The 23,288-nt window shown below is 59.7% G+C and overlaps 1 protein-coding gene across 5 annotated transcripts in view; it reads left to right on the top strand.

Moving 5' to 3' along the window:
• DAGLA (diacylglycerol lipase alpha) overlaps positions 1-23,288 on the top strand; it is a 62,419-nt gene that overhangs the window by 6,088 nt on the left and 33,043 nt on the right. The window contains exons 2-3 of one of the 5 annotated variants that reach the window (XM_073883635.1): positions 10,711-10,885; positions 15,008-15,294. The exons of 2 other annotated variants lie outside the window; for them this stretch is intronic. The gene's annotated coding sequence lies outside the window, so the exon portion shown is untranslated. The remainder of the gene's footprint in view (positions 1-10,710; positions 10,886-15,007; positions 15,295-23,288) is intronic. 2 more of the 5 variants (XM_025878770.2, XM_073883634.1) reach the window with 2 other exon arrangements.

Here is a 23,288-nt window from a genome sequence, read left to right as displayed (position 1 = left end):
CTGGGGACGCTTCTAATCCATCCCGAAAAAGCCCCTTGTCGTTGCCTCTCCTGGAGCCATTTAATTAATTTATGATTGATGTTCCTAGACTTACTTGAGGTTCATTTATTATTGATATGCCTTCATTATATACATGGTGGGGTGAGCGCTGTGGGGCTGCTTCTCTGGCCCTCACCCCCCTCGCCGCTGGGGACAGAGCCCTGCACTCGGCTTTTGTCCGACTCGCTCAGGTTTGGGGGTCTGAGCAGACCCCAGGGCTTCTGTCTCCGGGAGGCTTTGCTCAGCCACAACGTAACAGTAATGATACCATAATACAGTAATAATCTGACACGGTGCATTCTTGCTCACTCCTTCATCTCTCCGACCCCCCGGCTTATAGGAGGCTCAGGGAGGACACATGGCAGGTAGAAGGGGAGCCAGGTGTGAGCCCAGGACCCTCACCTCCCCTCTCCAAACCCTGCCTCTCCTTCAGGCCCCACACGTGTCGTTCCCCAATCAAGACTTTCTTCTGCTCCCCTGAACTCCAGCTCTGGCCTAGCTAACATTAGGGCCCATAGCCCCAGCCGCCCCCCACCCACCATCCCCCAGTATGTCCCTCTCCCTAATCCATGGCCTCATTGAAGACTAACAATAAGAGCCGGATAGCACTTCCTGCGCAAAGATGCCAGGCGCCGTGCTAAGCAGTTTTCAAGCATTAGCTCATTTAATCTTCCCGACCACCCCAAGGGGCAGGTGATGTTAACCCATTCTGTAGATGAGGTTTAGAAATGTGCTCTGGGCACTCAGCTAATAGATGGCAGAACCAGGATTTGGACCCCGGCAGCCTTGAGATCCAGGGCACTCGCTGATTCTCTTCCTGCACTCGCTCGCTCTCCAACCATCTCCTTGGGCTGTTTATCAAACGTCTGTATGTTTATCCAGTGGCCACATCCTCCTTCTCACGTCTGGCCTGAAGTGTTGGCCTGCACGGGGGGGCCCCCTCCTTTGGTTTGGGAATCGGGAGTGCCCACTCAAGTGGGATGGGTGATTTTAGGGAGACAGCAAGGCACGTGGAGGGTACTGGGCCTGGATTCTGCTCCTGACCCAGCTGGGCAACTTCAGATGAGTCGTCAGCCTCTCTGAGCCTCAGATGTCCTGTTTGTATATTAGCAACAGTGGTATTTATTCTCTCCCTCACCGGCTGTGCCCACGGCCAAAGGTGATGAGGCATAGGAAAGACACTGTTCTGATCAGGGGTTAGATTGCTGGTGCGTGAGTTCTAAGAGCTGGCATGAAGGCCAGGAATGCTTAAGGCTGGACGCAGAAACCCAGGCCAGGGGATCTGTACCCACCTTCTGAGCCACCCTGGGTGGGCTGAGGCACTCCGTGGCTTGCCAGCTGACAAGGACTTACTCAAGGACCCTGCGTGGCCGAGAGCTGGGCAGGAGGTCCCTCGAGTGGGGGCCAGGCCGCAGTCTGGTGTCCCGGTTGGCTGAGTAGTCCCTAGGTCCCTGGAGGTGGTCCCTCGTGCACTGGGTGCTTGGGTTGTGTGCAAGGGCACGGGGCCCTCCTGGCGCCTCTGGGCCCCACTACCCCTCTCATCTGGGCAGCCTGACTAGGTCGGTTCAGGCTAGGTTTAGTGAGGAAGGAGGATAGCTTGCCAAGCAGCTCCTGGACCCTCCCTCACCCCTCAAAATATGCGGAAAGCCCGGTGAAAAGGTGAGCCCGGCGTCTGTTCCGGAAAGCGGTGAGGCTGGCCACCTCCCGATGGCAGGGTTCCCGGGGCGTTGGCTAGGCGTCCGTCCGCTGCTTTCTCGTCAGCCTGGGGAACACGGCGCAGGCTGCCAGGGGCCCCTGGGGCCCGGAGAGGCGGGCAGAGGTCTGAGACAGTGGGTCGGGGTGAGGCAAGCCTGGCATTGCTGTTGGAAGTCTGTGGCCGGACTGCTGTTGGGGGCGTTCTGCTGCGCTTCCCGTTTAGGACTCCCGTCATCGGGCTCGCCCGTCAGCCAACTCCCACCTCATCCCGGGGCCCACGCTGCCCTGGCACAGCTGGCCCCCTGCAGCTTCGGGCCAGCCGCAGAATCTGGCAGCAGAGGGGGGCTGTCCCGGCCCGTCCCAGGCACCCCGCGGGGGGTGGTCTCCCAGTCGACACCTGCCCACCTCACCCCTCAGGACCGCTGGTCTCCAAGACCACGCCACCCTTCGATTCCTTTGATTATCCACCTCTGATTCGTTCTCTCTCTCTCTCTCTCTCTCTCTCTCTCTCTCTCTCTAAATTTAGCATAGCATAGGCCTGCCAGCATGAACTTTAGCATAAAGATGGAGCTTTATTTGAGTCCACTACTGCTTGGGCAGGTCACTGGACCTCTGAGCCTCAGTTTCTTCATCTCAAAAATGGGGGCTCTAATGGAATATGGCACATGGGGCTGCTGCCAGGATCCAGTGAGATACCACTTTGGAAGTTCTGCCCGGTGCCAAGAACATCGTATGTACTCAATAAATGTTACATGCTGTTATTAATTATCATGATTATTCCAGCTCTTCTCGGTCAACCCAGGTGGGCGCTAAGCCGAGAGGACCCTCCCTTTGCTGCAGCTGCTCCCCTTCTCCTCCGCAGCCAGGCAACCCTAGCATGACTCCAGAGATGCAGGCAGGCCCGTGGGGCTTCCTCCTCTCCCCTCCCACTTCTGGGCCACTTCTCAGGGCCTGGCAGTGCCCCACCTTCCCTCTGGCATCTTACCCTATTCCTGCTTCAACCCTCTTTTAGGCTGGCCCCTGTCCCCCCCCCCCTTCCCTGTTCTTTTGATTCCTCTCCTGGTTGGTTTCCTTCCCCTTGGCATCTCTTCCTTCTGGCTGCTTTTCTTGGTACATCTTTTCCTGTCCTGAGGCCTCGGGGAAGCCAGTGTCTTTCCTCAGAGACGCTCCGACCCTCTTGTGCAGAGTGGTGGCCTCTCAGCCCCTCCATTTGCACTCGGCAGTGGGAAGCTGGCCCGGGGGTCAGATTGTGCATCCTGAGGTTGGGGGTCACAATTTGGCCCCTCAGCCAAGAACACTGGCAACCTTGACAAATCCAGACTCTCATAACGCCCACCTCCAGCCCTGGGAGCCTGCCGGGCAGACAGCCACTCCAGGGGCTGCAGAAGGAGGCCCTTGCTGCCAAGGGGAGGGGGCGGGCCCCCATGGTGAGCCCACAGTGTGGGGGCCCCAACCGAGGCTGGAGGTTCCAGTCACAGCAAATCCTCTTGGGTTCTAAGGACACGCAGAAGGAGAAGGCCGGAGACAACCCCCGCTTCCTGGAACCAGAAAACCAGCCACATCTGGAGTCTCTTTCCTTCTGGGAAGTCAAGGAATTTGTCTCAAGAGGTTGCTTCAATTTCATACCTTTGAAAAGAACTTGGTCTTCCTCCACCTCCTTCCCTGGGACAGGGGCCAGGCTGTGAAGAATTGTTTTCCACCTCTGTCTGGAAAGAACCCGGTTCTTTCCGGGACATTTATCAAGCACCTGCTGCATGCTAAGCTTGTGCCTGGAGCTGAGGATAATAAAAGTTCTCACGTCGCCCTCAGGGAGTTCCCAGGTTGGGGACTGACCTGTAACAGGTCGGACAGATGTAACACCAGCAACGTGAGCACGCACTTCCCAGCCAGTCCTTTCTGCCAGGTGCGGTACTGAGTGCTTTACATGTAGTAGTTCATTGGATGCAAAGAACAGTGAGAGTGGGCAGTGCCCACCCACCCCTAGGAAGGAGGCCCTCGTATTTCACAGCAGAGGGGTGGGTCCAAGACCTCAGCTTCCTTAGAGAATTGAAGGGACCCACTGAAGGCCATACATTTGCTGCTGGCAGATTGGGACTCAGAGCCTCATCTGTCTGGGCCCTGCTCTCGGGGCGTTCCTTCTTGCTCTCCCACCTCGCATCGGGTTTGGGGACCCTCTGAGCCATGGGAAGAGCGGGCTTCTACAAAAGGAAGGCTCCCTTTGACCACCACTGGGAGAGTGGCCTCCGCCACCGCCAGGAAGCCCTGTCATTCCCCACATGTAGGCCTTCGGTGGCTTGCAGCCATCTACCTCCTCAGACCCCGCACTTCTCTGGCCTCGGCAGGCGGCTTTCAAGCTCACACAAGATTGTTTCTCTTACCCCACATGCCCCCTGCCAGTAACGCTGAGCGCTTGTAGATTGTTCTCCATGCTGCCTCCCTGCTCTCTCCCTTACGGTTCGAAAAACGGGCTCGTGGAGGGCCCCTGGTCTCTGGAGCTGCCTTCTCCACTTCTTGGCCCCTTTCGAGAGCCTGGCCCCCTCCCTTCCCCAGGTGAACCCTATTCAGCAGGCTTCCGGCAGCGGTAACTAAGCCGAACAACCCAGCCCACCACCTGCTCAGTACTTTATAAAAGTTTAACCTAATGGTGTAACGAACTCCCATCATAAAGCAGCTGGAGCAGTGCATCCTGGGATGTATAAATTAGAGGAGCCCTCTGAAGTTGTAATTGGAAATGGCAGCAACTGGAAGGTTGAAAGAGGCCGGCCTCGTTGGGCAGAGCACAGCTGTTCTCTACTTCCTTTCAAAAGGCACACAGAACTGAGCCTGGCTGTGAAAAAAGAACATCCTCAGACCAAACCGAGTTCCTGGTTCCTCCGCCCCACTTCCCATTTCCTGCCCACCCCCCCCCCCCCCCTATGTCTGCAGAGCCTGTGGGCTTTGGAGGTGCGACCCCCACCCAGGCGCTGTGCTCCAGCTCTGTGTCGCAGACCGAGTGAGCCAGGGGCTGGGAGGGACTGTGACTCGGGCACGGCTCACGGCCTGGGCCCCGGGGCTCACCGTTTCCCAGTCTCCCAGTCCCCTCTACAAAGTGGAGAGCTCGAGCCCACCTGCGTGGTGGGTTTTCAGCCAGGGAGTCCCTGGGAGTGTTGAGGTGTGGGGTTAGGAGCTCAGGCTCTGAAGCTGGGCCACCTCCTTCCTGCTGCAGCTCCGGCTCGTGGTACCTGTGAGACCTTAACCAAGTCATGTAACCTCTCAGCTGCATCTGTAAAATCAGGGGACTCGTTGACCTACTTCTAAGGCGTGTCAGGAGGATGATGTGGGATGCTCCTTGTTAACGACTCAGCATGGTGCTGCCTTAATGGGCACACGGATCACTTAGGGAGCTTGCAAATGCGGATCCCTGCAGAGGCTGGCTGGGGTCCCAGATCTGCTCCTAGAGATGTGGCTCACGGACCACGCCTTGAGGGGCCAGGACATGGTGTTTGACCCATAGAAGTGCTTCATGCGAGCTAGCTGGGATTATCCACCCAGGCAAAGTGCCCGTCGCCTGCACCTGCTGCCCACTTGGCTTTAGTTCCGTGCTCCTGAGTGGCCTGTGGGCCAGCAGCAGCACCTAGGAACAGGTTAGCGACACAGAATCCATGCCCTCCCACCCCCGGCTCAGAATCTCTGGGGGCAGAGCCCGGAGACCCACGGTTTAACCAGCTCTGAGGTGCTCCTTGTGTTCACTGCAGTCAGGGAGGTACTGCTGAGCCTCACCCTCTAGAGCAGGGCTTCTCTGAGTGCAGGCTGGTTAACCCAAGCCTCAGAATCTCCCAGGGTTGGCCATGGTGGGCCTTGCTCCAAATATGGGTCCCTAGGCCCTACCCCGGACCAGTGGATTCAGAATTTCTGGGTGGGGCCTGGGAATCTGCATTTATCCATCTCCTCCCTGCCATTCCAGCTGAGAGTCACTGGGACTCACTGTGGAGGAGAGCAGGGCCCCCATGCTCCACTCCTCCCCACCTTGTGCAGGAGGCTTTGCCTCTGCTGGTGGTGGGGGGTGGGAAGGGGGCACTAGGTGGGGGCCAGGAGCCCGTCCCACCTGGGGGGCTGCAGCTGCTCTGCCTTGGGCCCAGCTGTGGGGTTTTCGCACAGCGAGAAGAGGGGAACAACCACCGGTGGGGAATTGGGCGAATGAACTCGCGTACGCCAGGACTTGGTCTGCTCTACAGCGGTGAGGGAAGATGGGGCCAGAATGGTGTTTAATGAGGAGAAATGCTCACCTTCTCGACTCGGTGGAAAAAAGCGGGAGGTACAGAATGATCCCATATTTGGACAGAGGAAAGACTAGACGGATGTTAATAGTTAATCATTTTCCTAAGAGGATCATGGTGACTTGTTTCTCTCCTATTTTTTGTTTCTGTGTTCTATAAAGAACATGTATTTGGTAATAATAAGAAAAAAGTAGACACAGATAAGCATGGGTGGCCCAGGGTCCTTGGGTCACCTTTCCCAGTGAGAGGCTCAGACTCCCAAGACAGTGCTCCTTCCACTTGACCTACCTGCTGGGGTGACCTTCACCACGGTCCCCCTCACCTCCAGGCTGTGACCTCATCCCCTCTTCCCGTGCCCAGTCCTTCACACTGTTTTTCCCACCTTTTTTTTTTTTACTTCCTCTTTGCTTTGAGTCTTCCCTGGCAGGGGCGGAGAACACTTCATGTAAGGGGAGCCGGGAGGGGAGAGTGGAGGGGTGGGAGCACCCCTCCACCACCACCCCCAGCCTGCAAGCCTCTGGCAGAGTTCACTTTTCATCAGGGGGCCACCTAGGCAGGCACCTAAACCTCTCTTCCAGAGTCTGGCATATAGGATGTGTTTGGGAAGTCATGGTTGAGTGGAGGTTTGGATGCAGCCAGGGACTGGACAGGATGCATAGCTGCGCTGACCTTGGGCACATCAGCATGCTTCTCTGGGCTTAGGGTTTTCATCTCTAAGATTCGCAGAGGCTTGAGCTCTGCTTCCCCCCAGGCCCTTCCAGCTCCAACCTGCGGGGAGTCACGTACCTTCCCACTCCTGCCCCCTTGCCTGGTTTTCTAAGCAAGTTGTGCTGTCCAAGAAGACCCCACCTGTCTGTCCCAGCGGCCCCGGGAGGGTGTGTGCAGAAGCAGCTGCTCAGGGCTGGGCCTCCAGGCAAGGGCGGCTGGAGGGAGGGGACCCGTGGTGCTGGGAAAGACAGTAGGCCCCAGTGCCAGAGGGCACCGGACAGTCCCGAATCCGCTACTGGTCTCTCGCGAGCCTGGGGCAGCCTCTGTGCTGCCTGTGGGTCAGGTGTCTGCCATCCAGCTCTCCTGGCCAGAGCTGCTTTATCCCAGTCCCCCTGTGCGGCTTGGCGGCCGAGACCCCGCTTCCGTCAGGTCCCAGCAGCCCGGAGTCTCTGGCCCTTTCAGCTGTTTTCTAGTGAGTGGCTCAGGGAGGAGGCAGGCTGGGAGAAATCCATTCAAGCCATTTGTTTTAAAGACATTTAAGTAAACCCATGGGATTTGTGTAGCCACATCTTTTCAGTCTTTTTTCAAAGAAATGGATGGGTTTCTGGGCCCCTCCCACTACGGGCTTCCCTGCCCAGCAGGTGCAGGAGGCCCGGGCTTCAGGAGGAAACCTGGAGAAGGGAAGCCCGGCCAGGGTGGGAGGAGCAAAGGGGTGGGGGTGGGGAGGCAGGGGCAACCTGAACTCGAGCTTCGTTTCCCCAGCTGTGGAGGGGCTCCTGTCCAGGTAACGCCAAGGGTGTGCCTGCCCTTTGCGCCCTCCCTGGCCCAGGGAGCCTGTGGAAATCAGCTTTGCCAGCAACCCAGGGGCAGGAGTTGGGAGCTAATGGTGGTGCTCAGCACACAGCCCTGCAAGGGCAGAGGTGAGGGAGGCAGGGCTCTGTGCTGGCTGGGGTCTGGCCCAGGAACAAGGTGCATTTGCCTCTGGGGTTCTGGGAGGCTTTCTATGGGGCAAGGACAGAACAAGCGAGCCTTACTTTCCAACCTTTTTCTTCCTGGCAGTGATCTGTTCAGCCTCCAGCACCTCTGGGAAGCCTTCTCTGTCCACCGTGGGCTGATAGGTGTCCCCACTGTGGGGTCCCCAGCATCATAGCTTCATGGTCTCTGGCCTACATGTGGGTTTCCTTCTGCACTGTGAGCTCCTCGGGGATAGGGCTTGCCACCTCCATGTTCTGATCCCCAGAAGCTCCTTTTTTTTTTTTTTTTTTTTTTTTTTAGAGTATTTATTTGAGAGAGAAAGAGCATGTGCGTATTGGGGGGGAAGAGCAGAGGGAGAGGGACAAGCAGACCCGTGCTGAGCACAGAGCCCAAAGTGGGGCTTCATCCCACCACCCCGAGATCATGACGGAGCTGAAACCAAGAGTCGGATGCCCAACCGACTGAGCCACCCCGGTGGCTCCCGGAAGCTCCTTCTTAAGGTCCCATTGAGTGGATCTGAAGCCCCATCTGGCACTCCCGGGCCCTGGGTCTGGTCTCCTGCCCTGGTCTCGGAGCCTGCTGAGGCAGTGTGTGGTGGGGGGCATGCTCAGAACATCTCTCTCCCCTCCCTCTCCTCTCCTGTGCCTTGGCCAGGAGTCGGGCTGGAAGGGAATGGGGTAATGGGGTGGACAGTGAGGCGCTGGCCAGAATCTGCCGCGGGACAGATGGAGCCTGCAGCTGCCCCAGGCGGGATCTCGCAGACACCCCCCTCCCCTGCGCAGCCCGCAGCAATGAAGTGGCCACTCGCACCAACCGGTCTGGCTGGTTTATGGGGACCTGGCCCGGGTTCTTGAGGGACAGGGTGTCCTGCTGGGAGCCGCCTTTGTGCCCGTCCTTCCTGGCCTTCCCCTCTCAGGCTCCCAGGCTGGTCCTCTCCTGGCCTGTTTTCCGCATTGCCATCTTGACCCTGTCCTCCTTGAGATGCAGGGCCGCATGTGGTGGGGGTGCCCGGGCAGGAGTCGGGGGCCAGGGCCTCGCAGGCGTGAGGTGGGGGTGTCCGTGACCCTGGCTCAGTGAGGCCCTGGCAGCAGGGTACCCAGTGGCTGGGGGGACGAGTCCCAGGCAGGAGCTACCAGGGCCCGTGGAGACCATGCGCCCACCTCCTCCCGTACTGCCATGCCGAGGATAAGGGACCGGAGGCCTGAAGAGCCTGTAGGGCCAGCGCCTCATGGCAGGGCTCCTTGGCACTGTGACTCCTCCCTACCGCCACCGCCAGGCTCCCCTCTCAGGGAACAGGAAATGGGGGTGGGGGAGCCCGGGTGTTCCTCTCGCCCTCTGCCGGGAGGGGCTGGGTGCCCCACTCCGTAGGTGTCAGCGGAACTGTCACCCAGCAGCGGGCGCCGGGCTGGGATTTCCCTGGCTGACTCAGCCCCGGTCTGGCTGTGCCGCAGCCCAGGCAGGAATTACTTGTGAAGGTGTCTGAGTAGCTGCAGCAACTCACATGGAGGCAGTCCCGGGAGTAGGGGAGCAGGTCCCTGAGGCTGGCTGTGGGCAGGCCCCCCATGGGGCGGGAGACCCTACGCTCTCCATCAAGCACAGCAACCGGACTTCCCCACCCAGGAGGACTGCTGAGGAGGCATCTAGGGACCTGAGCACCAGCAGGGCTGCTCCCTGCCTCCCTGCGAGAGTCTCCCCCCCACCCAAGGGTGAAATGCCTTCCCTCCAGAGAATAGAGAAACCATTGATTCCCTTGATCCCCAGGCACTGCACAGACGGGGGGGGGGGGGGGGGGGGGGGAACTGTGGGAGGCAGGAAGTGGAGCCAGCACAGTGACCCAGCCAGGGGCCAAGGACCCTTGGAGAAAGGGAAAAAACACTGCAGGCTGTCCCCCCTACCCCAGAGGAATTCACGTAAGTCTGCGTGAGATTTCCAGGCCCACAGATGCCCTGGAGCACATCTTGGGGCCCTCCTCGGCCCCAGCTGCTGGTGCCGCCCTCAGCTGAGAACTGGCAGCGGGGTGGAGGTGTCACAGCTACGGTGTAGGGGGGCTGGGGGAGGGCTGTGCAGACAGAAATGTGGAGTGTGCGCCTCGCGAGCAGGCCTGTGGGAGTGGGATGGGATGTACAGTTCGGAATGATTGCCCCGGAGTCTCTGCCTTCCCCTTGTTGATGGGAGGAAGAATCACCCCCTGACCTCTTCAGGCTGGAATAGCAGGGGCCTGGCATCTCCCCAGGGGCCGGGCTGCTGCGGCTGAGGTTCACAGGGTGACATTTGGGCCCCTGGCCCAGCTCAGTCTCAGCGGACAGACGTCTCAGTCCCCTACCCACGGCCTGGCCTGGTGAGAAGCGGAGCCATTTCTGTTGGCCAGGTGCCACGGGGCAGCCCCAGTGTGTCTGATGAACAGGCCACTTAAACCCCTGCAAGCACGTCTGGCCCCTTTGGCCACACTAATCCCTCCACGAGCAGGCACAGGGCAGGGTGGCCCAGGGAAGGAATGTGGCCTGTGGGCCCAGCCTCCTGAGTGACAGGGCTGGGGGGCACAGCCAAGAGGGCAGGGCAGCAGTGAGTCTGACTGGCTGTGGCCTGAGCAGGCGGCGTGGACAGGCAAGGCACAGGGGAGGCCTGGCCTGAACCACCGTGGCCCTTAAGGCAGGGCCAGCCCTCTGAGGGCAGCGCTCTTTGAAGGACAGAGGACAGCCCTGCCCGGGAGCCTGCCAAGGGTCCGGGAACTGGGCAGCGGGGTAGAGTTCCAGGTTCTGCTCCTGGCCCACGGCTGACCTCAGTGTTGCCTAGGGCAGGGGATCTGCATCCTTGGCCCTTACCTTCCTTCCTAAAATGATTGTATGTGACTCAGGGGCCCAGAAGGTTCCTTCATACCCCGATGTTCTCCTGTCATTTACTAAGCCCCCAGCATTAGAGAACAAGGGAGGGCCCCAGAACTTTGTCCTGGCATCTAGGTGGCCAGGCACTTAAACAGTGAGGAGCATGACAGTGATCCCCCCCTTGGACTCTCTGTCTCCTCCTCCCTCCTCTCCAGGATGATGGGACAAGTCAGATGACGGCCCAGAGTTCCTTCAGCAGATAGTTGGACTGGAATCGTACCCTTATTATCACCATTATTGTGGTGTTGGCTCCCTAAAGCCTGCAGGGGGGCTCCCTGGAAGAGGCAGCATGGCCTGTGTCCTGGGCTGGCTTCCTGGCCCCATGGTCAGGTGAGTGAGTAGCGAGAGGTCAGAGGGGGACAGCCGGGGGCTCCAGGTGGGCAGGAGGGGTTCCTGGCACCTCTTGGGCTTGGCTAAGCTGCCGGCTCCCATCTGCAGAGGGGCGGCTCACCCTCCCCGAGTTGGCGGGGAGACCTCAGAACTGAGGAGTGCATGTCCCCAAACATCTTGTTCATAGCAGATGGCAGCCACAACTCCCTTTCTCCCTGCAGTGCCAGTTGCATTTCCCATCCCTTTGCTCACCCCTCCTGTTAACTTTGTGTCTGCTTTCCAAGTTGGGGAGGCAGCCTGCAAGGCCGCAAAGCCACCTGTGACTGTGGGTGAAGCTAGGTGCTCAGATCAAGTCTCCAAAGGAGAGGAGATCTCCAGCCCCCATCTGCTTGTCAGGGAAGCTCGGTCTTGCCCTGGTTCTCGCGTGCTGAGTCTCTTGCTGCAGCCAGGGATCTGCAGCCGCAGGATCTCAGAGGAATGAGGGAGCAGGCCCAGGGCCTGGTCTTACATTCTTTTCTTTTTCTTTTTTTTTTCTTTAAAGATTATTTATTTATTTGAGAGGGAGAGACTGAGAGAGAACATGAGAGGAGAGAGGGTCAGAGGGAGAAGCAGACTCCCCACTGAGTGGGGAGCCCAACGTGGGACTCGATCCTGGGTCTCTGGGATCATGACCTGAGCTGAAGGCAGTCGCTTAACTGACTGAGCCACCCAGGTGCCCCCGGGTCTGACATTTCTGGGGCAGCTGCAGAGCACCAGGCCCTGAGCTGGGTGCCGAGGATGCAGGCAGAGGGTGCAGCCCTGCCCTCCGGGAGCTCCCAGCATGGTGAGGAGCCAGGGTACTCAGAGGAGGGATGGAGGGACACCGATCTGGTCTGCTTCGGGGTTCACAGGCTTCTGGAGGCTTCACAGAGGCTGTGGTATTTGGGCTAAGCCCTGAAAGGCTGAGGAGTTCCCAGGCGAGCAGGATTAGAAAAGGCATTCTGTGCAAAGGCACAGAGGCATGAAGTGCTCTGACCCCGCAGAATGCTTGGCTGTGGCAAAAAGCAGAGCAGATGAAGGGCAGGCTGCCTCATCAGCATGCGCCGTTCATCACTAGGGTGGGGTCTGCAAGGGGAAACCTCGCTCCCCTGAAGCAGAAGCCCTGTATAGGGAACAGGGGTGGCATAGGCCTGGCTCAGCTGCAGGGATCCTGGGACCTGGCTCGTGGCTGCACTGAGTTGGGGGCCCACAGGAGCAACCCCCTGCTGCTGGAGCAGCCTCCCCTGGAGAAGTCTGCCCTGGAGGCTGAGGCCAGTGGGGTCCCAGAATAGCTGAAGTGAGTATGCCCTTGGAGGGTGAGGTGCCCAGGCTTCCGGAGTGCCACCCCATGTTCTGTGACCTGCCCCGGCTCTACCCTACGTCCATGTGACACTGGGCACAGCATCCATGTTTTGAGACCCTCATCTGTGCCAAACTGCGCTCGAAGTGTTTCCCACACAGGCCTCGTCCCATTTAACCTTCCCAAGGGCCACTCAGATGGGCACTGCTAAGTGCCCCAGCCAGGGACGTGACTTGTTCAGAGTCCCCCAGCCAGGACGTGGCCAAGCAGAGGCTCCAGGCGCAGGGCAGCCTGACCCTCCTCAGCACACCTCCTTCTGGATGACGTACCCTGTCCCCTAGAGAAGGCTCACGGTGCCTGGGGGGTTGGCACCCAAACACGATAAGCCCTGCTCCCTGAGGACTTGTGCCCCGCCCATTCGCCCCTGCCGCCGCCTCCCCCCAGCCCACGCTCAGGTTCCTCCCAGGGGCCTCAGCAGCAGCTGCAGGCACGGCCATCGTGAACAGCCAAGTGCCATCCTGTAGGGCAGCAGGCCCAGCAGAGGGGTGGCCTGCAGTGTTTGCTTTTCCCAGCCCTGCGTTTGCTGTGTCACTCACACCTGGCTCGCTGTTTGCCCAAGGATTTGCCCTCCAGGAAGATGGGGTGGGGTGGGGTGGGGTGGGGTGAGGCTGGGCAAGGGTGGCAGGCAGGTGGTCCGCCGCTTCTGGGCTTCCAGCTTTTCTGCATGACCAAGGAGGTCTGCACTGCCCGTAAGGGCCAGCCCTCCAGGCCCACTGCTGCCCCAGCAGGGCCTGGCGTCGCCCGCGCGGAGCATGTGACTCGGCAGTGCCAGGCCTGGCATGCCTGGCGTGCCAAGGCAGTGGTGGCCATGGCAGCTGGACGGGCAGCAAGGAGCAGAAGAGGTCCCCAGAGCCCTTATGTGGGGCACTGGCCTCAAGAGTGTGGGGGCGAGGGGTGGCATCAATGGGACTTTTGTGTGACTGGGCAGGAGCACGGGCCCGAGCCAGGAGCATCCTGCTCAGGCGCATCTGCCCCCTTCCTTCCCGGAGCTGCTGCTGCTCGGGGCCCCCCGCCTGCCAGGGGGGAGCTTGCTTGGACTCTGCCAAGCCCTGCCCTGCCCTGCCCTTCTCCCCTTTTCAGATGAATCAGCCCCAGAAACCTGACGATTTCTTCTCGGGCCCTGGGCCTGCCCCTCTGCCTGGCCTCCCAACAGCAGGCTTCCAGCGCCCGCTCTCTGGTCCGACTGAGCTCTCTGCCTCATGGGTGGTCGCTGACCAGGGGATGTGCTGCTGCCTCCTGGAGGCCACGGGCCTGCTCCTCGCGGCTGACGGGAATAGATTAGGTAGACAGAGGCAGGCTGGATCTGGCATCCCGGGGAAGAGGCCCTTTCTTCACTGCAGCTGGGACCCCAGGGAGAGGCCTGCCTGCATTAGCTGGGGGGGAGCCAGTGCCTCCCTCCTGGCAGCCCTGCCTCTGCCCAGCCTACCGGGTGGTGGCTCTGGTCCTGCGAGGATGAGGAACCTCGGCATGCCGTGGGGTGTCCAGCCTGCTTTGCACTGTGGCCTTTAGCAAACCCACTGCTCCGGCCTGTGGTCTCCCTGCCACTTGGTACCTGTCAGATAAGCCGTGAGGACAAGCAGGCTGTCACCAAGAGGCTGCGTGGCCCCCTCCGTGGGCAAAGAGCTCTGTAAACAGAGGGTGGCCGAAAGAAGGCTTAGGGACAGCCTTCCCAGGTGGGCACAGCTTGCTGGACATTGCCTGGTCACTCCCATCCTGGCCCTTGGGGAGCTGGCCGGGTGCGTCTGGCTCCTGGCTGTGGGGAGCCCAGGTCCCTCCACCAGCACCTCTCAGCTGGGGAGGATGACAGATGCAGAGGCAGGCGGCGCTGGTCTGCTGTCACTTGTTTAGGTCATTGTGGCCGCCAGGCCCTGCCCAGCCTTCCCTCCAGCAGGTCAGGGACGGGTGGCCGCCCCAGGATGGACAGTCCTTGTAACCCCAGCTGCCACTCCCACATCAGCAGTAATGATCCTGATGTGTATCACGGCCTGCACCCGACTGTCGCTCCTCATGGCAACACTGTGGGTCTGGTACCTGGTGACCCCGTTCGCGGGGAAGGGAACACCTGTCTGTGTCATACTCTACCCCCCATCTCTCAGATGTTATTTATCCCCCTTTTACAGGAACTGGGGTCCAGGGGGCTGTGACGCACCCACATGTATTCATGGCTGGGCCCAGGACCAGGCCTGGATTCTCGGACACCAGGCTCCACGCATGTCCCACTCTGGCCCCTGCAGTAAATCGAACTGTTAATAAATGAGCACATTGATACATAATTAATCCCACCTTGGATCCCTCTGTTCTTTTCTCTCTGGGGAGCTCTGAGCACTTCCCAGACGTGATCTCATGCATCCTCCCGAGGCCCAGAAGAGGTGAAAGGAGGTTCTGTGCAGAGGGCGGTGGAAGAGCCGGCACAGGGGGCTGCGTGCGTCAAGAAGCCAGCCCCTTCCTCGTCTGGGCTGCCCCTGCCTCTGGTCCCTCCAGGGTTGTGCCTGCGTGAGCCAGGAGGAGAGAACCTGGCATTAGGCCCACGGGGGCAGGGATGTAGAGGCCCAGGGCTCTGTCTTCAAGCGAAGTCATCCCGTTGCCCAGGCTTTTTATAGAGTTTTCTTTCCAAGAAGCCCCCGCTACTTCCTGTTTGTTCTCACACTCCTGGGAAGTTGGCAGAGAGCAGATGAGGGTCACGGGGAGGGAGGCAGAATGAGGACCTGCAGGGCAGGTCCTTTACCAAGCCATCTGCTCCCCAGGTGGCCCAGAAGGCAGCCCCATTCTCATCCGCGTCGTCTGGAGAGGAACCCAGGCAGAGAGACTTCCTGCGGTCCCTCGGTCACGGTCACGGGCAAGTCAGCGACTGGTTAGGTTTTGAACTTCGTTCTGACTGACCTCACAGGCTGGTGCCTGTAAACTGCTGGGCTGTAGTGTGGCTCTTCTGGCCCATTCTCCCTCCCAGGGCGCTCTGAGCCTTCCAAGGGATCACATTCTGGAACTGGAGACTGAAGAGCCTCGGAAATTGAGCATTCAGGGCACTAAACAGGTGAGTCTAGGGAAATTGGAAATGATCCAGTCACTCACCTTGTTTTCCGATGAAGATGCTGAGGCTCTAGGAGGGGAAGCCAGATCCTCCCTTTACTTCTTGCTGACACCCGGGCAGGCTGGATCCGGGCTATAGGCCACGAGGGTTCCATGGGGAACCCTGGCGCTGGGAGAGGGAGCACCCGTGGAGGTGCTCCCTTCCTCCCCGCCGCCTGCTTGTCGCCCTCCCGCAGGTGGGCAGGGAGAGCGGGGCATGGAGGCGCAGAGGAGCCCCTCAGACGGCAGGCCCTGGGCATTGCTCTGCCGCTCTCTCTGTGCCCCCTCAGGCAAGTGTCCCAGCACCCCTTTCCTGCCACAGTTTTCTGCATCCACAAAACGAAGATGCCGCCTCCCCCTGCCTCACCTGTGGTGCGGTCATCAGGGGTGGGGAGGCCCAGGCACACTTGCTGCTGCAGGAAGGCAGTTCTTGGATCCAGCTGAGGGGGCCAGTGGATGCCGTGCAGAGGGCCTGGGGCTGGAAGGCAGGAGCCCTGGGTTCCAGGCTGGGCTCTGCACAGGCTCCCTCAGCCTGTGCTCTGGCCCAGCTCCTCCTCCTGCAGCAGCAGGGACTTGGTGGGTTCCTGCCTCCTGCAGGGCCCCTGCCCCAGGAGGCGCACCCTGGTAGTGGTGGGGGAGGCAGGTAGTAACAAGGCTGACAGACAATAAGGCCAAGAGTGCTAGATGCTGGCGAGTGCCCAGAGCAAAATGCAGGAGGGACAGAGAGGTGATGGAGAGGGACAGGGAGGGGCACACCTGAGGTAGGGCAGGCAGGTCAGAGGAGCGAGGTTTGAGCTAGGAACTGAGTGGCGGGACAGAGCCAGCCGCGCAGAGATGGCAGGGGGCAGGGGGCATGTCCAGGCGAGGCGAGGCCTGAGGGCCTGGATGTTGAGACAGGGCACACTTGGCTGCATGAGGGACAGAGACTAGGCCTGAGCATTGGGGGGTGATCTGCAAGGGCGGCCTGGGAGGAGGTGAGGGCAGGCAGGCCAGCAGAAGAATCCCTGTCTTCATTTTCTAAGTGGGGAGACTGGAAATGGTGGGGGGGGGGGTTGACCAGCAGACAGACATCCTCACTCCGAGCCTCTGTTTCCCCTCTTATTTGGGGTTGGCATCGGCTCTGAGATGTCCCCTGCCTGGGTTAAGGCCCCTCCCCATGGTTGTATTTGTGGTCAGAGCTTGGTGGCAGGAAGAGTAAGGAGTTGAATGTTCAGGGGAAATGCCTCCAACCTCAAGCTCAACACCGGCACCCTGAACAGTGGGAGAAGAGCCTAGTGACTCCCCTTGAGCAGGTGCGGGCTGGCCGGACACCGGGGCCTGCCACCCACCTGAGGGCTGGACCAGGCTGGACTGGAAGTCCAGGAGAGGACGTAGATGTTGGGGTGGGGCAGGCTGCCCCGGGCCTGGGTTCGAATGGTGCTCCTCCGGGGTCAGGGGAAACCAGAGCACCATCCATCCCTCCCTGTCTGCAGGGAGAGAGAGGCTCCCGGAGTGTGAAGGCCCCCGGAGTCAGGATTGCTTGGTGTTTGTCCAGTTACACAGACCATCTGCCTGGGGCATCCTTGACAGCACCCTCTCCCTTACTGCCCCGTCCCATCTGTCACCACTGCCCTGCCTGCTGAATCTCAGTGTGGGCCCCCACTTCTCTCCAGCCTCATGCCTGCTGTGGCCCGTGGTTGCCCTCTGTTCTCCTGATGAAGCTCAGACCCCCCTGGGCCCACTGGCCTTTCCACCTCGGGCCTCCTTCTTGCTTCTATCCTGTTCATCTGGTCTCTGCTCAGTCCTTCCTCCTCCTCCTTCATGGGCCTTCCTGCTGAGGGGCGTCCCCTGTGTTGCCCTCCCCTTGTGGCCTCTTTCCTCTGGCTTGTCCTACAGACTGCTCCCGGTTCTTAAGGCAGCCGGTCCTCACCTCCTCACTCAGGCTCTGATGGGTCGCCCCCTCGAGCACGCGTCATGGAATTTTCCCTGGCCGTATGTGAAGATTAGCTTCAGGTCTTTATTTTTTTCTGGCCTGTGGGCTCTGAGAAGGCTGGCCCCACGTCAGCCCCTGGTGTGTGGCCGGTACTCTGATGACTTGCAGGATGGATGGAGAATGGCCGCATGCACGCATTTCATTTTAACTAGATGTCCCCTGTATTCGCACTACCCGGAGCCTACCCCTGCACCTGTTCCTAGTCTTTCTTCCTTTCACATCCTCCCCTGCCCCAAGTCAGGGAGCCCGGAACCAAACCCTGGCCCTGTGGGAGGGTTGGGGGTCCTCATAGCTGCTGGGCCTGGGGCCACCTCCTGTCTTGTGCTCCTGGGCTGGGCAAGCAGGGAGCTTGGGGCCTGGGCCTGTCAGGGGTCTATCACGGAGAAAAGGGCCCTCTCAGAAGCATGCTCGCGGCTGGAAGAATGAACAAGGGCCACACATTCTAGTAGAGCACTATCAGGGGCCACTCCGGGAGGCTTCCAGGGTGACGAGAAGTTGGGAAACCAGGTAGAATCTTGGCATCAGAGTGGGCCCAAGGAAGTGGGGAAGGGGGCCCAGGATCAGATGGTTTGGGAACCTTCTCCCCTGAGCTTGAGGCCAGAGGTGGGTGGTCTCGGGGCCAAGCTGGGAGCCTTGGGCACGGCATCTCCTTTGCAGGCTGGCCAGCCTTTGTTCTGCAGGGACCTGGTGTCCTCAACACTTGCCATAAAATGGTAGAAATGCTGGTCATAGGAGGCTCAGGGCTGGAAGCCATAGCTGTCTCCCTCAGTGTTGGGGCTTTCCCGTTCCTGGCCAGGGCCCTGCTTCGTGTCGGTGGGCTCCCAGGCTGCCAGGATGTTCTAGTCAGACAGGCTCGGTCTAACACCGGCAGGGAGGGGGCACCCAGGAGGCCCCAGAGCCCACGATTCTAGGTCACCTCCTGCAACATCCAGAGGCAGGAGTGGTATTTATAGCAGCCAGTGGCCACCAAGGGCGGGGAAGTCAGCAGGAGCTGTGACGCAGGCTACCCCCCACCAGGTCCCCTAGCTCACCGCCACCCCGCACTCCGGAGCCTTTCTGGGACGAGCAGTGAAGGGCTGGGCCTGCTGTGAGAGCAGGCATTGTCACCCTGCCTCCCCAAGCCCTGGAGGAGATGAGGTGCCACTTTCTGCCTGGCAGGAGTCTCGGCCTCTGCCTGTCTGGCCAGGACCTTGTCTGTCTCCCTGGTCCCAGGTGGGCATCCTGTTAGCACTCAGTGCCTGGGCCTGCTGGTGTCTCCTGGTGCCATCAGCTCTTTGTTGAAAATTTCATCCTTGGAGTCCCCAGCAGCTTTGCCCACCTTCCTGGGGCCAGCAGGGGTCTGTGAAAGGCCTGCCTCATTCCTCCTGTAGCAGGCAGTTTATGGGGCCGTGGACACCTGCCCCACGGTGATGCGGAGGGGGCCCTACCAAATGCCTGTTACTTCCCTGCTGTGTCCTTGTTAAGTGGGCTCGAAAGGTGGCGGTCGCAGCCGGTGGTCACCAGCACTGGGCTGGGCATGCAGCCCTACCTAGCTCCACCTCCTGCCACACCCAGGGAGCAGGCAGGGAGACAGAGGCCACAGAACGGACAGTGTGGTAAGGTCAGGGCCCCGGGCCCTGAGGGTGAGTCCTCTGGGAAAGAAAGTGACGCCAAGCCCTGGAGTCCGAGGGCAAGCTGGCCAGGCCCCTGCGCTCTTGGAGCCTTTCCCTACCCAGACACAAAGCGGGTCCTTTGGTCCTGTCCCGGCGTGAGCAGACAGAAGAAGGCTGACGTTTGTCAGCTGCCTGATGCGGTTACCCCCAGAGTGGATGCTTGGGCTCCTCTCCCAGGCTTACCCCATTTCCAGACTGCCCAGAGCCTCCAGGCCCATCCCCCCCCAGGCTGGAAGAGAGGCAGAGGGAGGCCGAGATTTCTCCCTGGGAGCACCCGCAAGCAGGAGAAGGTACAGCAGGCCGGCCAGGAGCCCGCAGGAACGTGGGCCCTGGCTACTCTGGCCCGTCGTAGGCTGATCAGGCAGGGCAAGGGCTTATGGCCAACCGGGGACAGGCCCTGAGCGTCACTAGGGAGGGGCCCCTGAAGTGAGTGGGCCATCTGGAGAGGAGGAAACCCCTGGGCTTGCTCAGTTCTGAGCGGATGAGAGACATAGGAGCAGGAAATGGGCTTGTCCGATGGGCAGGGACGGAAGGGGGGGGCGGTTGGTGGAGAGCTTTACAGCCAGTGGTTGGCAGCTTTAATCTTATTTAAAGGGCATTTCAGAGCCATAATATGCTTTTGAGGAGGGGGTTGATTTAATTAAAGCCGTAAACTGTGTGTACATGTAGCTAATGCTGGCGAGCACCTCCCCTGCGCGGTCCCTGCTCTCAGCACTTTACAGCTTTGAACTCACTTTGTCCTCACAGCAGCCCCACGAGGGAGGCACTGTCGTCACCATCCCAGCTTACAAAGGAGGAAGCGCAGGGTTCTGTCGTTGATTTGTCCTGGGAATGGTCCCTGCGCTGCGCTCTGAAGGTCGCAGCTCAGTGGACGTCTGAGTGAGCAGAAGGCAAAAGCAGGGCTAGCCCTGCCCTCCATCCAGGAGCAGAGAACCTTCTGAGCCCCTACCCCTTCCTGGAGGCCGCGGGGTAGCTGGGGCTTGGGTCCGGCTTTGTCGTGCCCCGGGAGGTGGGAGGGAGTGGTTGCAGGGGCGGGGTGTCTGAAGGGGAGCCGAGTCAGCCACAGGCCCCAGTCGGAGCCCCTGCCGCAGTGTTTCCTATGACCCCCTTTTGCCCTTGGGGCTCAGGCCAGGCAGACTCTATGACTGTAGAACTAGTTTGGGCTCCTGCCCAGAGCCCCAAGGCCCTCTCCTTGGCCGTTCTACACCAAAACCAGGTAGAATTCAAAAAGTCAAGGCCAGAGTAGACCTGAGAGGTCATCCTGTCCAGTGCCTCCCAAATGTTTTTAAGCGCTGAGACTGTTCCGTTCCAGTAAAATGTTACGAGGAACCCGCATATGTAAAGCAGCTAACATCAACTCTGACTGACCTAGCATGCAAGCCCCAGGAAGCCCCAGCCTTGCCTGCTCTGGCCACTTGCCCTTATCTGGTGGTCCCTGAGGGTTTCCGGAAGCCCACTTTGAAGAGTACTGACTTCCCTTCATTGGACACAGAAGAGGAGGCCCACATAGGGGTGGGGCCCGGGCCCAGGCCTGTGTGCAGTTGAAAGCCCCCCATGCTCCCTCCATCCATGTTCTGTGGGGGCAGAGGATGTTGGCTCTTGCTCTTACATACGGGAACTCTGCAGATCTCCTCCCCTGGGAAGGAGCTAGTGTTACGTTGTCACTCGATGCCTGCCTGCTTCCTTGATGCCCAGGGAATGGTAGAAGTGAAACCCAATCGCCCAGGCAGCTGGCTGGTGCCCTAGATGGCCATGCCACCCACGGAGGTGGCCCCTCCATGGATCCGGGGCCCATGCAGACTCTGGGAGGCATTTTCCCCAGGGCAGGCCAGACCCTGAAACCCAGCCCACAGCCCGAGGTGCGCAGCAGGACCATGCCAGCACAGGGTATGCTGGGCGTGGGGCGAGGTGTCAGGCTGGGTGTGGCCCACTTAGCATTCTTGTTAACAGCCTCACTAGGGGACCTCTAATGAAGTGGAAGGTGCTAATTCCTCTCGGAGGTGTTGCCAGGCCCCGGGACAGGGAATCTCCTCTCCAGGAAGCTCTGAGAAGCCAGACCGGGGCGTTGCACTGAACTGCCTGGTAGAGGGGGCCGTGGGGAGGGTGGGGGCTCCCAGCAAGGGGCTTTCACACAGGCCCTGCGGGAGGCTGGACAGGGAGTGGCAGGGGGGCAGGTGAATAGGATGCTGGAGGGCAGATGGGCATGAGTAGTGGGCCTCTGCCCCTTGGGGTGTCCGGAGTTTGAGCAGTGGGACGTCCTGAAGCTACAGACCCAGACACAGGGAATTCTAGCAAGAGCATAAACATGGCCTTGGATGGAGCTCCGTGGTTCACGCTGACCCACTGACCCGCGGGATGGTGATTCCCACCTCACGGGCTCCTTATGGGGTAAAGGAGGCAGGGCCAGTGGAGCCTCAGCCTGAGAGCAGGTGGGGCTCCCAGGAGAGGTCGGTCAGGGCATCACGTAGGTTGGCAAGGGTGAGGGCGGGCGTGGTAGCCAGGGATAGAGAGCTGGGCCTTTCTGTTCAGGAGGGTTATCTTAGATGGCAGAGAAATTAGCACCCCTGCCACACCTCAGGGCGTAGGGGCTCGCTGCGGTGAGGAAGAGGTCTAAGCTCTCAGGAGACATGGTTAATAAAGAATAGTAATGGCAACTAGTACTTTCTATGAGCGGAGTGCTTTGTATGTATGATTTCATTTACTCTTCGTGACTCCCTTTGAAGCAGGTACCTTCACTATCCCATTTTGCAGATGAGGAGTCTGAGGCTCAGGGAAGTGAGGGTCACAGACAACTAGAAAGGATGGAATCAAGATTCACTCCAGGGCTGGAGGGAAGGCAGCCGAGGGCTCGTGGGTTGGCTACCACCCTCCAGGTCGGTGCATTGGAGGGAGGGAGGGTTCCAGGGGAGAGCTGGGGAAAGGCATGTTACAGCATGTGGGAGGACCACAGGGGCGGTAGGGAAAGGGCTCCCCCTGGTTGGAAACAAGCCCTGGGGCTGGCCGAAGCCTGCCAGCCTGCCCCTCACCCTCCCCACAGACAGGCAGGAGGAACTGGCCCGGGGCTTGGAGACAGCCAGGCAGCACCATCAGAAGGCCAGAGCGCCCGCCTTCCCAGGCCACTCCAGGGTACCTTCGCCCCAGGCACAAGCATGAGTGTGGGACAAGGGCCCTTTCCTAATTTCAGGAAAATAAACAGCCTGAGGAAGAATTCAGAAACAAAACCTGGGGGACCCCTTTCACTATTGGAAACAGATCCTTTGGGCCCTGGCGTTAACTTCCGGGAGGGAGGAGCAGGGGAGGGCCGGGGTGGGAGGAGGGCCCGGGGCCCTGCCTCCTCCTTCCTCAGCAGCCGGTTGCCCTCCCAGAGCAACTAGCAGGAGACCAAAGGCCCCAGTTGATTCCTGGGGAGCTGGCTGGTGTCAGTGACAGGGCGGTGGCAGATGGCAAGTCCTGTTTGTTGTGGAGGAGTGGAAAATAATTAGTGTCAGAATGAGAAGCTGGACTCTCTGTGATAAATGGAGCCCTGAGGAGGGCTTCTCAAGAGGCCTGGGAGCACAGCCTGTGGCTTCCAGCCTGGCTCTGCCACTTCCTAATTGACCTTGGGCAAGTTGCTTAACTTCTCTGGGCCTGAGTTCCCTCATCCTTAAAATGGGGTAAGACCAGCACTTACCGCATAGGGCTATTAAAAAGATTAAATTAAAGGAGGCGGTAAGGCGGTATTGGTGAGCCCCTTGCTGAAGTACCTGGCATTTCCTAAGTGCCACATAAGGTTTTTAAAAAAAAATAAACAGGTGTTGAGGCGCCTGGGTGACTCAAGCGTCCGACTCTCAGTTTCGGCTCAGGTCATGCATGATCTGAAGCTCCTTGCTCAGCGGGGAGTCTGCTTCAGACTTTCTCTCTCTCTCTCTGCTCCCGCTCCCACCCCCCGCCCCCCCCCCCCCACTGGCACGCTCTCTCAAATAAAATAAATAAATCTTTAAAAAAAAAAAAAAACAAATAACCCAGGTGCTAAAGTAATTGTTGGGGCTACTTCTGGGCCCAGCCCAGGATGGCTAGCAGTCAAGGCCCCCAGCAGTTGGGGCTCCTCGTTTTCATTCTCTTCTCTGAACTCTGTGCCCGGCCCCCTATTGCTTCTCTGTGGGAAGGGCTCTCTGGTCAGCAAGCAGGTAGACGTGGCCTCAAAACCTGACTTGGCCCCTCACTCATTAGATTATTTAACTTCCTGAGCCTCGGTCTCCCCTCAGATGACGAGAGAACAGCCATATCCACCCCCCAGGGCTGCAGTGAAGGGCAGAGGAGGCGTCTCCCCGTCAAGGCTGGCCTGGTCCGGAGGGA

Source organism: Callorhinus ursinus, unplaced genomic scaffold, assembly GCF_003265705.2.
Source record: "Callorhinus ursinus isolate GAN/ISIS: 27379988/994484 unplaced genomic scaffold, GSC_fseal_2.0 scaffold51, whole genome shotgun sequence".
Lineage (NCBI taxonomy): Eukaryota > Metazoa > Chordata > Mammalia > Carnivora > Otariidae > Callorhinus > Callorhinus ursinus.
This window is presented reverse-complemented; position numbering and strand designations above follow the sequence as displayed.